Source organism: Myotis davidii, unplaced genomic scaffold, assembly GCF_000327345.1.
Source record: "Myotis davidii unplaced genomic scaffold, ASM32734v1 scaffold111, whole genome shotgun sequence".
NCBI lineage: Eukaryota > Metazoa > Chordata > Mammalia > Chiroptera > Vespertilionidae > Myotis > Myotis davidii.
This window is the reverse complement of record NW_006284347.1, coordinates 3,181,720-3,198,313: the sequence shown is the minus strand read 5'-3', so window position 1 is coordinate 3,198,313 and position 16,594 is coordinate 3,181,720. Positions and strand designations below refer to the sequence as shown.

The following is a 16,594-nucleotide window of genomic DNA, read 5'->3' as shown; positions in this document are numbered from 1 at the left end:
TGGGGCCAGGGATCAAACCTCAGGTATGTGCCCTTGACTGGGAATCAAACCCCAAATCCTTTGATGGGTTAGGCCGACACTCTACCACTGAGCAACATCAGCCAGGGCGAATTTCATTTCTTTTTAAGGATGAATAATATTCCATTGTATTTCTTTACCACATTTTGTTTATCCAGTAATCTGCCGCTTAACATTTGGTTTGTTTCTACCTTTTGACTGTTGTCAGCAATGCTTCTATGAACATTGGTGTATAATTATATCTGTCAGTTGTTCATTATCCCATGGCACCATGGCACTTTCTATTTTTTTTTTTGTCAGCCAGTTTGTGCTTTATTGATGCTCAGGTCTTGACCGCGTACTTCTGCGGGGGGTATAGCCACTCCTTCTGCTGCTGCTTCTTGGCCTTGAGGTTTTCTTCATGCTTGTTGAGCCGGTGGCGCATGGCGCGTGTTTTCTTGTGCCGCAGATCCAGGGGCTTGTACTTCTTGCCCTTGTAGAATTTCCTGAGGTTCTCTTTCTGAGTCTGGTTAATGAAGGTAAGAACACCGGCGATAGACTTGCGAACAACTTGGATCTTAGAAAGCTTGGAAGCTGCGCCGCCTGTCACTTTGGCTACAGGCAGCTGGGACAGCTCCACCTTCAAGTCGTCCCAGCTGTTTGAGCAGCTCCCCCTTCTTGCCGCGAAAGTCCAGAGACTTAATTTTGGCCGTGGCTGAACAACCCGCCGCCGCCTGCTCAGAGAGACCCAGGTATTCCCTGGCACTTTCATCTTGCCTCCTGCAAGAGCAGAGTAGTTTTTCAAGATTCAAAAGAAGTCCTCAGCAGCGATGCTGATACCTGCAGTGCGAAAACCTTTGGGGAACTTTACTAGTAAAATGTTTAAGTCAGAGGGACATTAGTAGGGCACTTAACAGCATCTGCTTACAAGGGCCTTCCCCAAGTAAATAGAGAAGTTGGTATTTGAGTCTTGGACTCAAAGCCCATGCTTTCCACTGCTCTACACTGAGCTTCCTTTAATTACAGGTGTTATAGCAGCGAGATGCCAGCATGAATGGGACATGGTTATTGCCTTCAGGCACCTCTCAGGGTTGGATCTGCTCAAGGGGAGACAGTGGCATCAGTTGGTGCAATCTGGAATTCATGGAGCCATTATAAGAGGCACCACAGGTGTATGGGTCCCCTTTTCTCCTAACAATCTGTGGTGAGACATGCTTGGGCCAGGCACCACTGGACTCTTTATGGGGCTGTCCTCCAGGACAGGCACTCACGCATGCACTGATGGTTGAGGCATGAGTTCCAGCCTGCACCTATTGTTGCTTCCTGGCCTTCACTTGAGCTGTTGGCACGACTGTTATCAGCAGGATTTATCCTCCTTTGAGCCTTTCCAACGATTGTCTTCATCTTGATGTCCAAGCATCAGGAACAGCAGTTTGTTAGGAGAGAAATCAGGGACTAGGAATGATAAAGAAAATGTACATTTGGAGACAGTCAAAATGGTTGGTTATGTGTTTTTTTTTTGTTGTTTGAAAAGATATCATTTACAAGTGCTTTGCATTTACCTAGAGACATAATGTGAGGTATTTTGTCCCTGAAAGGATGACATTACCTAGATTGGTATTCTGGCAAAGGAGGAAAGAAATGCGATAAATCAGTGAGAAGCTGCTGCCCTATATTATTACCTAAGTGTTGAATATTGCGTGTTAGTGCCACATCCATGCGAGCTGGGTGTGTTAGTCAGATATTGCTAGGTGAGGCTGAGGTAACCCCAAATCTCAGTGGCTGTCTATCTCATGGCTGTGTAAGTTTCTTCTCTATTTTGTCTTGATTCCGGGACGCAGGCAGGAAGAGGAGTCCCTTTCTTGGACGGGCCATTCTCACGGTAGAGAAGAAAAAATCCCCACAGTGGTTTACTCATAAGATAGCTCTTATCACACCTGTTTGGATATGGCATGCCACTTCAGTTCATGGGACATTTGACAGGACATGGCCAAGACTGATGCCAGTGGGGCAGGAAGGGCTCTCCTCCTGTGGGAGGGAGACTGTAGGGAATGAGACAACGAGAGAGGACAGTGAATATATTGAGTAAATAATGCCATTTGTTGCACTGGCTAAAGTTTTACTCTCATGTGCAAATTGCTTAGCAAACTTTTAAACCAGGTAACCTTTTCAGACCCAGTGCAACATGTTTAATTTTGTTATTCTTTTACTCATAAGGAAAAACATATTGTACTAAAGAGTCTAGTTGCCTTCCTGGGATCCATGTAAAATCAACCACATAGCTAGTATTAGTTTTCTTGAAAGACAGTATCAGTCAATTGTACTGTCTTTCAAGAACTGATCGAGATTGAAGGGAACATTAGGGCTCAGAAGGGAATGGCTTTCATAGTCATGTGAAATTAGTAGAGAACAAAGAACTAGTTATTAACAATTGGCTGATCACACGTTAAGAAAACAACACAGGTGCTTGTAGTTAATATTGATGGCCATGAGGGTTGTTGTACTGAGTTATTTCATGGTCCCTCAGACATTCCACACATGTGCACTGCGGGCCCCGGGGCGAGTCAGCTGCTAAGCAGGACAGGCAGCTGCGGCAAAACACCCGGCAGGCCGGATAAATGTTTTCCCGCGGGCCGCAGTTTGAGGACGCCTGCTAAGCATTGTGCTAAACTCTTAGGTTTTCTCTGATTTAATCATAACTCACCTCATTTTTGTGCAGTACCATTGTTACTAACTGAGGTACTTACCAGGCCGGGAGAAATTTGTTAACTTTCTCAGATAATAAATGTGAGATTCAGGACGCAAACCCAGTGTATGTTTAATGGCTTAACCAGGGTTTCTCCAAGTTGGATGAGGCCCCTTTTATTTTATTTTTTAAAAAATATATACTTTATTGATTTTTCACAGAGAGGAAGGAAGAGGGACAGAGAGCCAGAAACATCAATGAGAGAGAAACATTGATCAGCTGCCTCCCGCACACTCCCCACCTGGGACGCGCCCACAACCAAGGCACATGCCCCTGATCGGAACCGAACCCGGGACCCCTTAGTCCGCAGGCCAACGCTCCATCCACTGAGCCAAACCGGCCAGGCAGATGAGGCCCCTTTTAAAGAAGATAATTTATTGTAGAACCTCAGGGTTGACTTAAGTTATTGCTATTTTAGTGAATACTTTTAATTATTAAACATAAAGTTAGTGAGGTTCTTTATTTTTTTTAAACTCCTACAGTTTGTTTGTTTGTTTTTTGGTTTACCCTCTGAGGATATTTTTTCCATTGATTTTTTTAGAGAGAGTGAAGGAAGTGAGGGGGAGAGAGAAAGATAGATAGATAGATAGATAGATAGATAGATAGATAGAGATGTGAGAGACACATCGATTGGTTGCCTCCTGTAGGTGGCCAGGGATTGAATTGATGTATGTGCCCTTTATTGGGGGAATTGAACCTGTGAGTCTTTGGTCTTTGGGCCCACATTCTAACCCCTGGGCCATGTGGGCCAGGGCTCCTACTGCTTAAAAAATTTATTTATTGATTCTAAGAGAAAGAGAGAGAGAGAGAAAGAAAGAAACATCTGCTTGCTGCTCTATTCATTTATGCATTCATTGGTTCATTCTTGTATGTACCCTGACCAGGGATCGAACCTGCAACCTCTGCACATCAGGATTATGCTCCAACCAACTGAACTACCCGGCCAGGCACTCCTACACCTACATAAAACCTAAATCAATTTAGAAATTAAGTACACTTAGTGCTACTAATTCAGATTAATAACATTAATTTAGCCACATTAACTAAATTGCTACTTGTAACTGGAATATGATGCCAACTATTCTGGGCGGGTTCTTTGGCAGTCAACTGGTCTACCCTGCTGTGTGCTGGGTGATGACTCAATTCTCTCATCATATTTACCATATTCAACTTCTGTGAAACTTTTACTAGTATTCATGCTGAGGAGCTTGATAGTTTTACCTTTCAATTGGTGAGACCACATTGTTTAGACTCTCACGTTCATTTTTCTCCATTTCTCATTGATACATAGTGGTTCTTTAGGGTATGGCTTATTGTCCAGATTCAGTGGGCCCGGCTGTGGTGATGATCTTGAATATCCTTACATTATTTTTTCTCAGATTATTGAAATAAAAGCAACCTTAAGTTCTCATATTTGTAAATTCTCTAATATTCATGACTATGTGTCTCTCCTGTTTTCTTCAGTTCTTATCCAGGTTGAAAAACAATTTTCTCTCTCTAGTACTCCTCTTTCTTTAATAGGCCTCTCTCCATCTAAGACCACACCCTGCACTCCCAGAAAAGCTCTTACCTATTTCCAGTGTTCACATACCCAGCAGCCTTGCACAGTGTCTAGAGTTGCTCCTGTAAACCTGAATAAGGGGGCTATGGCTCCCTTTAGAAATGGAGGGATTTGGGTCTCTGGAAGGTTGGAAACCATATTACTGATTCATTCTCTAGAAATATTTCTTGAGTAGATTTGAATAATGTCCCATAATTTCTCTTCTAATACATTTTTGTCTTACTTAAAGTTACTCTTATCAGTACACTGATTAAAGGACTTAACTCGGTTACTTGATGACTTAATGCAGTTATTAACTATCATTCCCTGTGATTTCAGTTTTTAGTGGGGTTTCTGAGTACTATTCCACACCCCGAACATGGCCCTTGGTAAAGGCTAATATTGATTCTTCCATGGTGATCAGTCATTTTTAAGAGACCCCAGAAGTAGGATATAACATTTATTTCTTTATCATCTTTCCAGGATATATAGCGAAATGCTTGTCTCTGAAATTTGCACATTTAAGCCATTTCCCATTCCTTGAGATTGATTGTGGTCTTTTTTTTTTCCTTTCGAATTACTTATAACCTTTGCTAAAAATTTCCCTTGAATATATGATTATGAATATATATATATATCCTTTTCTAGTAAAAGGTTATTTAAATGTAATCTTTACATGTTGATTTTAAATGTAGAAAAATTGTGTAATTGGGTTTTTAGGAACAAGAGGTTGTTATTGTCCTACCTTTCTATCATTTTCTCTGAAACATCTGTTAGTTGGCAGATTGAGGATTATTTGTGCAAGACCCAATAATTCCTGAATTTTTTTTGTAAGTACACTATAACTAAAAGCTTTGCCAACTGACATTTTACATTTGCAGATTAAAGGAAATTCACAGGAATTCACAAATAAGAAAACCTTATTTATTTGTTCAGTGTATCAAGTTTAATTTGTTATACTTAGGAAACTTTATGAGATAATGAGTAATATTGTAATCAGCATTTTATATTAATCATAATATTTTATAATTTGATTTAGCATCTCAAATTATTTTTTATTCTTACTGTTCATTGTTTGAGGTTTTGCTATATGTATTTTTAACTTGTGTTTAGCTATGTATTAGATAGTGGTCTGTCCCTTTAACAGATATTTTTAGGTGTTTTAGAATTTAAATTTAATCCTTTAGAATAAGTTGTTAGAGTTTGAAGTAAAGTAATGAAAGTAGCTAATGGAAAGTGCAGTTAACTAATACTTGGATATACAGAGTCCTTACCTTGTAGTATAGAATATATAGTCAGCCTCTTTACTCAAGCACCTTACTATAAAATATGTAATCATGCTAGATCTGCACATGGAAAACAGTAATTATAAAATGAGTTTGGAGGAACTAAAGGAGAGAGTAGTGATGTGTAGATGAGTGTGTTTCAGTTGCAGACAGCTTCTTGGAGAATGATGGGAAAGCATTTAAAAAAAATCCCTGTTGTATCAAGCTGGACATTTTTTATTTTGTTTTCCTGATTCATATCATTGTAGCATTTAAAGAAGAAATGGCTTATTATTGGGACTTTCAATATCTATCGATGCATAATGTTGTAATCTGCAGATGATGGGAAGATGTCCATTTTTCCTTTCCATTTAAAAAATGGTTGATGTCTTGAGCATTTTGAATAATAGGCTAAGTTTGACTCAGGAGTATCAGACAAGGCAAATTAGTGGACTGAGAGAATTGGAAGACAATTTTGAGATTCAAAGTCACTGTGCCCTATTCTGGTAGTGTTGGAATGGTCAAAGTTAGCTTTTACTGACCATTAGCTGTGTACTGGGCATTGTGCTAATTACTTTTCTTCTGTCATTTTATTTAATTTTTCCCAAATCACTGTGAAAAGTATTGCTAGTATCTCCATTTTACAGGTGAAAAAAATGGGGATTGGAGAAGTGAAGTAATTTGCTCAAGGCAACAAGTCAAAAAGCAGAGATATGACTAACCAGATCTGATTTTGAGCTCCCCTCTTTCATTTTATAAAAACATATGTCTCTGGCTACCATTACAAAATTGTTGCATTAATTGCTATGGGAGTGATTTCAGTGATATGATGCAAGTGTCATCATATTAAATATGTTTTTTCAAATATTCAAAATCTTTTATGTACCTCCGATGTACCCTTAGATCTGGGCAGGGGGCACCCCTGCCAGGGCCTCAGACTTTAGAGGCTGAGTCTAGAAAGCCTCATTTGACTACAGGGGGCCAAGTGGAGGTGCCCACCTGAAACCTGTGCCTGGCATTCCAGGGTCCACTCTGGGCACCCACAGGCCTGGGACCTCCCTGCCTAAATGACCCTGAGTTGTCTTCCAGGGTCTCCTTGGGCTTCTTTACCAGGTCTGTTCTCCAGAGGACAATCCATGCTACAGTGGGCATACCCATAAGCCGAGAATGGCTGAGGGGTACCTATTTGTGAAAGTATGGATCAGATGCCCGCAAACTACTGCCTGGGGGCTGAATCCATGCCTGTTTTTTAAAATAAAGTTTTATTGTAACACAGCCACATTCGTTTGGTTACAAATTGTGTGGCTGCATTTGTGCTGAAATGGCAGAGTTGAGTAGTTGTGACAGAGACCGAATGGCCCACAAAGCCTAAAATATTTACTGTCTGGTCTTTTATAGAAAAAGTTTGCTGGCCCCTGCTGCAGATGGAGCTAGCCTGGTGTGCAGGCTGCAGAAATCACATGTTGAGCCAGGGGTGGGGAGAGAAAGATGTTGGCTGGGGCAGGCCTGCCTCTTACTACCGTGTTTTGTCCAGAACTATAAAGAGCCCAAGAATTCTAAGTTCAAAATTCAAACCTCAACATCCACATCTTTGTATTTTTCAAGGTAGAAGGATAGAATGTATTTGGTTTACCAGTTTGTTCGTTTGATTATAACTTTAAAATATATAGACATGTGGTACCTGTGCCTCCATTGTATTCTTGCCTGGGCCTCATAAATGTTAGAATTAATGTTAAGCCCTGACTATGCAGTGTATGAGTTAAAGTAGGAGGGAAGAGAGATCCCAACAAATGGGCACACAAATTAATATGGAGTTATAAAGTGTGCTAGAGCTTTTGGGTCATATATGGATTTCTATTAAAAAACAACAACCACTTTTATTTGTCTAAATTAAACCAACTTTGCTGGAACCTGCCTTCCCTCTTAGCTGGAAGTCCAGGTCTTTTCACTAGGGCTCCCTCCCACCTCTCTCCCCCTCTCCCTGTCTCCTCCCTTGACCCTCCACCCTGAGATTATGCTGCTCCTAAGTAAGGAGGATCAACCAGTCTGCCATCTGATTGCATTTTTCTGTCACAAGGTGTCACTGTTGAGGCTGGTCTTCCTCAGAGTGAAAGATGCTCCTGCCCTTCATAGTCACTACTGTATGGTCTCTCAGTGGCCAGGCTCAGCCACAGGTGTGCCAAGCGTGGTGTAGCAGATACTATCAATGCCCCATTCACATCTCTGTATGGAAACATGAGAGCTTTATCTTGGCCTCCTGCAGTGCAGGCTGGAGGTGCCAGGGAGCGGCCCTCTGCCAGTGATGAATGGAGGTGTAACTATGAGGCAAGTTTTACACTATCTCTCAGAGCTCCTCCAGCAGGACTGAGTCCAGTTGAACACAACAGAAACCTTCTTAAAAGATATCCTAGATGGAGCCGAAACCGGTTTGGCTCAGTGGATAGAGCGTCGGCCAGTGGAATGAAAGGTCCCGGGTTCGATTCCGGTCAAGGGCATGTACCTGGGTTGCGGGCACATCCCTAGTAGGAGATGTGCAGGAGGCAGCTGATCGATGTTTCTCTCTCATCGATGTTTCTAACACTCTATCTCTCTCTTTTCCTCTCTGTAAAAAGCCAATAAAATATATTAAAAAAAAAAAGATATCCTAGATGGACTTTTTTTACTTCCTTGTCTTAGTGCCAAATTCTCCTCTTAGTACTTCCTGGGATTACCTTCAAAATGGACCACCTTCACCTAAACCAGTGATGGCGAACCTTTTGAACTTGGCGTGTCAGCATTTTGAAAAACCCTAACTTAACTCTGGTGCCGTGTCACATATAGAAGTTTTTTGATATTTGCAATCATAGTAAAACAAAGACTTATATTTTTGATATTTATTTTATATATTTAAATGCCATTTAACAAAGAAAAATCAACCAAAAAAATGAGTTCGCGTGTCACCTCTGACACGCGTGTCATAGGTTCGCCATCACTGACCTAAACCCTCATCTAGCGTCTGCTTGTGGGAACCCTGCTGGACACATGGGCCCCTTATGAGTTACAGCCCATGCACACGTTGTGCCTATTGCTCAGGTTCCACACAGCATGGTGGGCCTCTGTTAGCTTCCTGCCTCACTCACATGCTCTGTACATACAAGCTTCTCCGTGGCACCTGGGATACTTGTCTTGAGTCCCAGTCACCAGCCTAGACTTCCTCTTATTTTGAAGTATTTACTTTGTTTCTGGAAACTTTAGTCTTATTAGCAACCATATCCATCTCCTCCCACAGATCTCACTGTGAATCCTGGGCATCGTGACTGGGGTGTCAGGGTTCCCTCCCTGAAGGCTCCAGAATCCTTTGTGCATATCAATTCCTCTCCTTCATGGCTTTCCATTTTTCAAACCAAAGGATCTGAGGAAGTGCAGCCTTGAACAGGTTACAATAGATTTTCTTACACCTTCACCAGAGGACGCAGGCCACCTGGTCACCCCTTTATCGTCTAAATCAGAGAACCACTCTGAAGACCCTTGTAGGGCAGATGAAGTCAGATTCTCTTATTAAAAAAATACATTCATGCCATGAAAAAAGGCATTATGCTTTGAAAGAACATAGCTGAGATGTGATAGACCTTGGAGGTGTACTGTATGTGCTGTGATCTAAACCAGCGGTCTGCAGCCGGTGGTCCGTTTAGATCCTAAAGGATGACTGGAATCAGCCCTGCAGATAGAAGGCTCTGGGACAGGAAGTGACTGGATGCATCTGAGCAACAGAAAGAAAACCTGGGCTGAGTCAGTGAAGGAGAGAGTGGCAGGAGAGGGGCTGGAACTGTTGGCCAGATCTCGTAGGGCCTCTGGCCATGGGGAGGAGTTTGGTCTTTGACCAAAGAGCACTGGGAAGTACTAGACAGTTTTAAGTGGGCAAGGGGAGATATTTTGTGATCAGAATTGTTACCTTACAATAGTTTTGTTGATGTGTGAGGAATAGAGGAGGAGGTTTAGAGGAGTGCCCATGCTTTAGGAGGGTAAGGGATAGCTTAAGGAAGTCATGCCAGTGCAATTGGGTAGTGATAAGCAGAAGCAGAAAACAAGGGAACAGGTTGAGAAGTTTGGAGGTAGAATTGGTGGGATTTGGTAATGGACTTGAAGTGGGTGGTGAGGAGAATGAATTCTTATCTAAGTTCTTTTATAAGGGTAGAAGTAGTAAAATTTAAATGCCTAAAGGGGCAAGCATGAGTAGAATGAATGCAAGTGAGACTGAATGTAAGATAACAGGAGAGGAGGGGACTGGAGGGTGCATATTCTCTCTTGAAGGGGCAACTGCCGATTGGCTCTCACCAGTCATTGCCAGGTAGGGAAGTAAGCCTGACATTGTCAGGTTTTCAAGAGCTAGAATCTGGATTTTAATGTGAACTGTCTGTATCTATGTTGGCAACTATATCAAAATTCTAAAGAGCACTGGGCTAGTCCGATACAACACATCTGGTGGCAGCATCTGGCTCCTAGTCAGCCAGTTCTTGCTTGAGACCTGTTCAGCACCATGTCTTCCCCGGGAATGGTTTTAGAATTAACTGGAGTCTGTTACACAAAACTTTAAAAAAAATTAAGGATGCTAGTAAGGAAAAAAAGAGAGAATATTTTAAGTTGATCTAAATCTTGGGAGATACTGATGATCTCAGCTCACATGGCCTGTCAGCAGGGCTCAGGTGATGGACTGAGACTGAGATATGTGGAAATAAACTTAACCTAATTTAGAGCACATAGCAGGAAATGCTTTTGTCTTAAAATAGACCATTCCAGACCATGATAGTCTGAGATGCCTGAGATAGAGAGAAATCAAGTCTCTCTCTACCTTCTTTCCCTCTGAGCTTACAGTTTGAGTCCTGAAGCCATTTAAGAGAGTGAGTGGATGCGTGTATGTTTTATTTATGAATCCATATTCAATTAGAGGAAGTATTCTTATAGGTTCATAAAACCGTCTTTGATTTTATTTTGCATTGTCGCTTTAAATGGAACTTATTCTTGGTCTTCGAATTTTATTCATGAGGTGCTTTTAAAGGGAAAGGTGTTGTGCAATTTAATTTCTTTGAGGTCATTCTCAGCAGCACATTTCTGTTTCTGTGTACAGGTTGGTCTTACTAATAACTTATCCTTCTTAGGACTGTACATCACAAATAGATAAGAAAGCAGGTGTTTTTAAGAGTTTACAAGAATGCTCAATGATTGAGCTTATCTTGGCTTCCTAATAATATTTAAAACAGTATGATCTTAACTGCTACCTAATTTCCTGCAATGTGTTTATAAGTGGGAAAAGCTCAGAAATGGTTTTCTTGAAGTCAGTAATAGGAAATAGAAGGCCTTATTGCATTATTGATTGCTGAATAAAGTTGATCTTTTTGCTGTTTCTCAGGGATTCATTTTATAGAACTAAAAAAAAATATCAGGATAGACGAGAATTAGAAGACGACAACCAAAAAAGCCCGGGTGTCAAAACAAGTGCCTAAAACTATAGCAGGCGACTAAACACAGCTGGGGCAGGGGGAGGGGCTGTGGGTGACTCAGTAGAACAAGTAGGAATCATGAGACTTGGGACACGACGACCATGGGAACTCACCTTTGGCTTACTATGACAACTGGCCTTTTAAAAATGTTTCATCTTTTTATTGATTTCAGAGAGGAATGGAGAGGGTGAGAGAGAATCATTGATTGGCTGCCTCCTGCATGACCCCCCACTGGAGATCAAGCCTACAACCTGGACATGTGCCCTGACTGGGAATCAAACTGCGACCTCTTGGTTCATAGGTCGACGCTCAACCACTGAGCCACACCAGTGGGACATCAACTGGCCTTTACCCCATCTGTGAAAACCACATCACTCTATGTGCTTTATAGGTGAAATTGTTCTGGTAAACTATCTCTGCTCTTTGTAAATTTGGTAGAAGAGATTACTTCTAATAAGTAAAGTGTTGGGCCTAGGTTGCTAATTATAATTTACTGTTAAGAAGCACATGTATAGCGATGAAGAAGTTATTCTGTTACCATTTTAATGTTCTCCTGAGTTCTTATTTGATTTGCTAAATTCTGTGGAATTGTCCATAATACCTCTTTTCTGGTGGGATGTTGGAGTAAGCAACATCAACCTGTTTCCTTATCTCTTAGACACACAGATTGCCGATGACTCACTTGTGTTCCTTTTGACGTTCTGGCTTCCATATGGGATGTTTGAAAAATAAATACAAAATTATATTTATTTCTTGTCCTAGTAAGGCTAAAACTCCAACCAGTCATCATTTTGGTCTTCTCTATTTCTCTGTTAGAGCTCAATTCTGATTCTTTTTTGTCAATTTTATGTCCCTGTTCTTAAAGCAATGCCCAGTTCCTGTAACCACCTTCCCCTCAAACCATGTTAGATTTGTGATGAAGAAAACTCTGATAAAGTCTGTCCTCATGGTTAAACTTCCCATAGGCAGGACCTGTGTCTGTCTCAGCCACTTCTTTATCCTCAATACTGGGAATTAAGCTAATGCTTAAAAAATGTTAATTAAATAAATAAGTCCGAATGGTTGGGGAAAAGTTTTCAGGTACATTGAAGGGAAAAGAGTTCTTTTCTCAAATAAATTTGGAAAAAGCTACATTGTATACTCAATTTTGGAATAGTCACAGTACACATTAGTGCCTTGAAGTCTTGGTGTACAAACAAAACCCCATCAGCCTTGTTTATCTGAACATTGGCCACACTATTGCAGAAGCACTGGCCCAAAGCAGAGCTGGTTAGCACAGTATTGGTATTCCTGACTAAGGTGTATTTACTGAACATACAGAGCTGTGATCATGATTTGGGTAATTTAGGGATTTTTTATAGCCTCAAAAGAAGCTGGTGGCTTCCAAGATATGTTGAGAGTAAAGAGTAAAGGCAGTGGAGGAAAAATAGCCAACAGTAAGGGTGTGAGTGTAAATTATTTCAACATTTCTGGGGGGAATTTTGATAGTGGGTATTAAGAATCTTTAAATTTCTATCTTATAATTCTACCTCTAGAACTTTATCCTAGGGAAGTAATAAGAGATGTATATAGAATTTTATCAATCAGAATATTAATTATGATATTTCCATTAAAAATAACCTGTGTCCAATAATAGGTGATTGGTCAAAAAAATGATTAGATAACCTTTCAATGAAACATTAAGTGACTATTTTAGTTCTTTGCTGTGTAACAACAACAACAACCAAAAAACCCTTACCATTGGCTATTTTTGAACAAGGGAAAGAAGAACAAACAAAGCCCAAAGTTACTAAAGGAAGAAAATAACAAAGTTCAGAGCAGAAATACGTGAAATAGAGAATAAAAAGACAGTAGAAAAATCTTTATATAGTACTAGAGGCCCAGTGCACAAAATCGTGCATGGGTGGGGTCCCTTGACCTGGCCGGCAATCCAGGTGATCAGGGCTGCGGGAGGTTGGCAGGCCTGGGGGAGGGATTGTGGGAGACTGGCCAGCTGCAGGAGGTTGGCTGTGGGCCTGCACTCATCACCAGGGAGCAGCTCCTGTGTTGAGCATCTGCCCCCTGGTGGTCAGTGCACATCATAGCAACTCATTGACCATTTGGTTGATCAGTCATTTGGTAGCTTACCTTTTATATATATAGATAGAAAATTTATAACATGCAAGTAAACAAAAGGAAAAAAAATGAAAGCCACTTGGATTCCCACCACTGTTAACATTTTGGTGTGTGTTGTTTCAGTCTTCTGCTAGTAAGTGTGTGTTCTTACAAAAGTTTGAGTAAACCATAGAAATATATTGTAGTCTGTTCTTTGCCCCCTCTCCCCCCATATGGCATGAACATCTTTTCATCTCATTAAATATTCATGTAATGATCACATTATTTCACTGTCTGTCTCTCATCATTTATGTAAACTGAATTCCAATGGTTAGAACCATTGATTTACTCTTACAAAACAATACAGGTTATTTCTGCAAAAATCTTAGCTATAAAATGATTTTTGTTTATTATCAAGTAAAACATAATTAAGCTCTGAGCAATGTAAACATTTGAAACTAAGTTCTTTAGTTAGAGACAGGCATATAATTCTTTGTAGGGAATTTTTAGGGAAAGCAGAAGCAATTATGGAAAATATTTGTTCATACGATACGTAAGGACTTTTTCGGGTACAAGTGACAGATACCCCAACTAGAATTGAATGTAGAAATTTTATGGGTGAATATATCAGTTACCTGTTGAACCAGTAATGTTGCAAAACAGCTGACCACAAAACATCAGTGACACACTAAGAAGCATTTGTTTAGTCCATGAGTGTGTGGAGTTCAGTGGCTATTAGCTGAACTTGCTCCTGCATCTGTAGTCAGTTGCTGGTTGGCTAGGCATCTCTGCTGATCTTAGCTGGGCTTGCTCAGATGTCTTGGGGCTGGCTATTGGCTAGGACACACTACCCTGCTTTATGTTTTTATTTTCCATCAGGCTAGACTGGGCATGTTCTAATTCCTATGGCAGAAGAAAACGAGCAAGAGAGTAAATACACAAGTGCTATTTCAGGCCTCCACTTCTTCACATCTGTTATCTACTTATTGGCCAAAGCAAGTCATGCAACAGAACCCTGGGTCAGATTGTGAGGGCACTACCAAGGGGACAGATACAGGAATTGGGGCCATTAATGCAGTCAGTCTGCCTGGCATATGTAACTAAAATGGCTAGGGATGGATATAGTTTCAATGACTGCTGGATCCAGGATATCAGTGATGTCACCTGACCTGATTTCACACTATTAAAAGTTTGGCTCTGACTTTTTTTGCATTAGCTTCAGTCTCAGGGAAGCCCTTTTTACATGGTAGTACTCAGAAGTTCCATCTTCAAAGCAAGTAATTCCAGCTGAAAAAGAGCTTATTTTTCCTAGTTGTTTCATCCAAAATGATGGTATGGAGTCTTTTGGACCAATGTGGGCCACATGTCCATCCTAAACCAGCTGCCATGTTTGGGGGATGGGCTATGATGACTGGCCAGGCCTGGTTCATATTCTCACTCCAACCCTACCCAGGGTGGAGTAGAGGGAATCAGCCTTATATAACCTAATGACTGTGTGAGTAGAGGGTTGGGGACAATTTCTCTAAGGAAAATAGAGACAGTGTTACCAGAAAGTGGGGGTGGGGGAGCAATGAATGATAAGCAGGTAAAAATAAAAGGTGCCCTGTATAATACTATTAATGTATTTATTGACACTACCAACAAAAATTATTGCTAGGCACCAAACTAGGTGGTTTATAAACATCATCTTTTTCTTAGGATACTATGAGTTAGATGAAATTACCCATATTTTATTGATTGGAGAAAGGAAGCTCATAATAGTGAAATAATTTGCCTAAGGTCACTCAGCTAGTCAGTTGTTAGAGTGGAGAGTTGAACTTGACTTTGGCCCTTTCCAGAACCTGCGCTCTTACTATCTTAAAGCTGAAGAAAAAGAGAGTAGACCAGACACACCCTAAGGAAAAGAGCAGGAGGCCGTGATGCATCCTGTTAAGGCCATCTGGATACCAGCACTGACTGGACAATCACAGTTTGTAGCCCTGGCTGCATAAAATCTGTACCAAAGTACTTTAGTAATGGTGACACAGAGCTTCTACTACTTTTCTCTGGGGGTTATGGAACCAGGGACTCTAACATGGTGCACTGTTCTGTGCATTTCTGTACAGGTATGGAATGGTTAATATCAATATTTAGATCAGCAGAAATACGAAAGAAGACCCCAAAGTCCCCAAAGGCCAATCTGAAAGATGTACGTGAACGGGGAAAGAGACAGGGCTGTCATCTCTGAGGATAGCACTTAGGATCCGGTGATATGTAGGAAGCCACCTATATTAGTTGAGCAACCTCGTTTTCCAAGATGGCCGATAGGTTCTAAATCATATATTGACGCCAGTTGATTGATGGTAAACCATCTAGACTGCTGTATTTGAGAAGAGTTCTGAACCTAATGGAAAAGAGGACTATGATGGGTTAGTAATGTCTGTAGTGGGTACAAGAGTGGAGGTAATAACATGATTGACTATTATTTGACATCTTAGGAAGCAACACCTTCTCAGAGTCACTGTCAAGCCATTTGTGTAGAGGGTCATGCCCCCAGGACAGGGGATTTGATAACTCAGGTCTCTGTAATGAAATATGCTATGGTCAATTTTCTGGAGGTTCTAACTGTCACTTAACACAACCCAAAATGCAGAGCTTCATTTTCCTAAGGAAAAATTAGTGTGTTTTTTTAAAAAAATATATATTTTATTGATTTTTTACAGAGAGGAAGGGAGAGGGATAGAGAGTGAGAAACGTCGATGAGAGAGAAACATCGATCAGCTGCCTCCTGCACACTCCCTACTGGGTATGTGCTCGCAACTAAGGTACATGCCCTTGACCAGAATCGAACCTGGGACCCTTGAGTCCTCAGGGCAACGCTCTATCCATTGAGCCAAACCAGTTAGGGCAAAATTAGTGTTTTTTGTGCTGAGAAATTTTGACCTTGCTTGGGAGCAGGATGAGGAGAATTTACAAAATGTTTAGATGTAGTAAGTAAAATTTGGGGGTCACTTTTCTTTTTAAATGAACATGGGTGTATCTATCTATCTATCTATCTATCTATCAATCATCTATCTATCTATTTATCTATCTACCTACCTACCTACCTATTGTTCATCTATCATTAGCACCATCGATATCTATTTATTATTTATTTTAATAGAGTTTATTTTTAGAGTGGTTTAAGGTTCACAGCAAAATAGAACAGAGTTCCCATTGAGCTCTTGCCTCCACATATACACAGTCTCCCTGGATATCAATCCTGTACCAGAGTGGTACATTTATTACAAACAGTGAACCTACATTGATACATCATAATCATCCAAAGCCCATATTTTACAGTAGGGCTCACTTTTGGTGTTGTACATTCTATAGGTTTAGACAAATGTATAAAGAGGTGTATCCACCATGATGGTATCAAACAGAGTAGTTTCACTGCCTTAGAAATCCTCTGTGTTCCACCTATTCATCCCTCTCCCAGCAACCACTGATCCTA

At 40.8% G+C, this 16,594-nt stretch overlaps 1 pseudogene; it reads right to left on the bottom strand.

Moving 5' to 3' along the window:
* Positions 1 to 325: 325 nt before the first annotated feature.
* LOC102771590 lies at positions 326 to 4,017 on the bottom strand (annotated as a pseudogene).
* Positions 4,018 to 16,594: the final 12,577 nt, after the last annotated feature.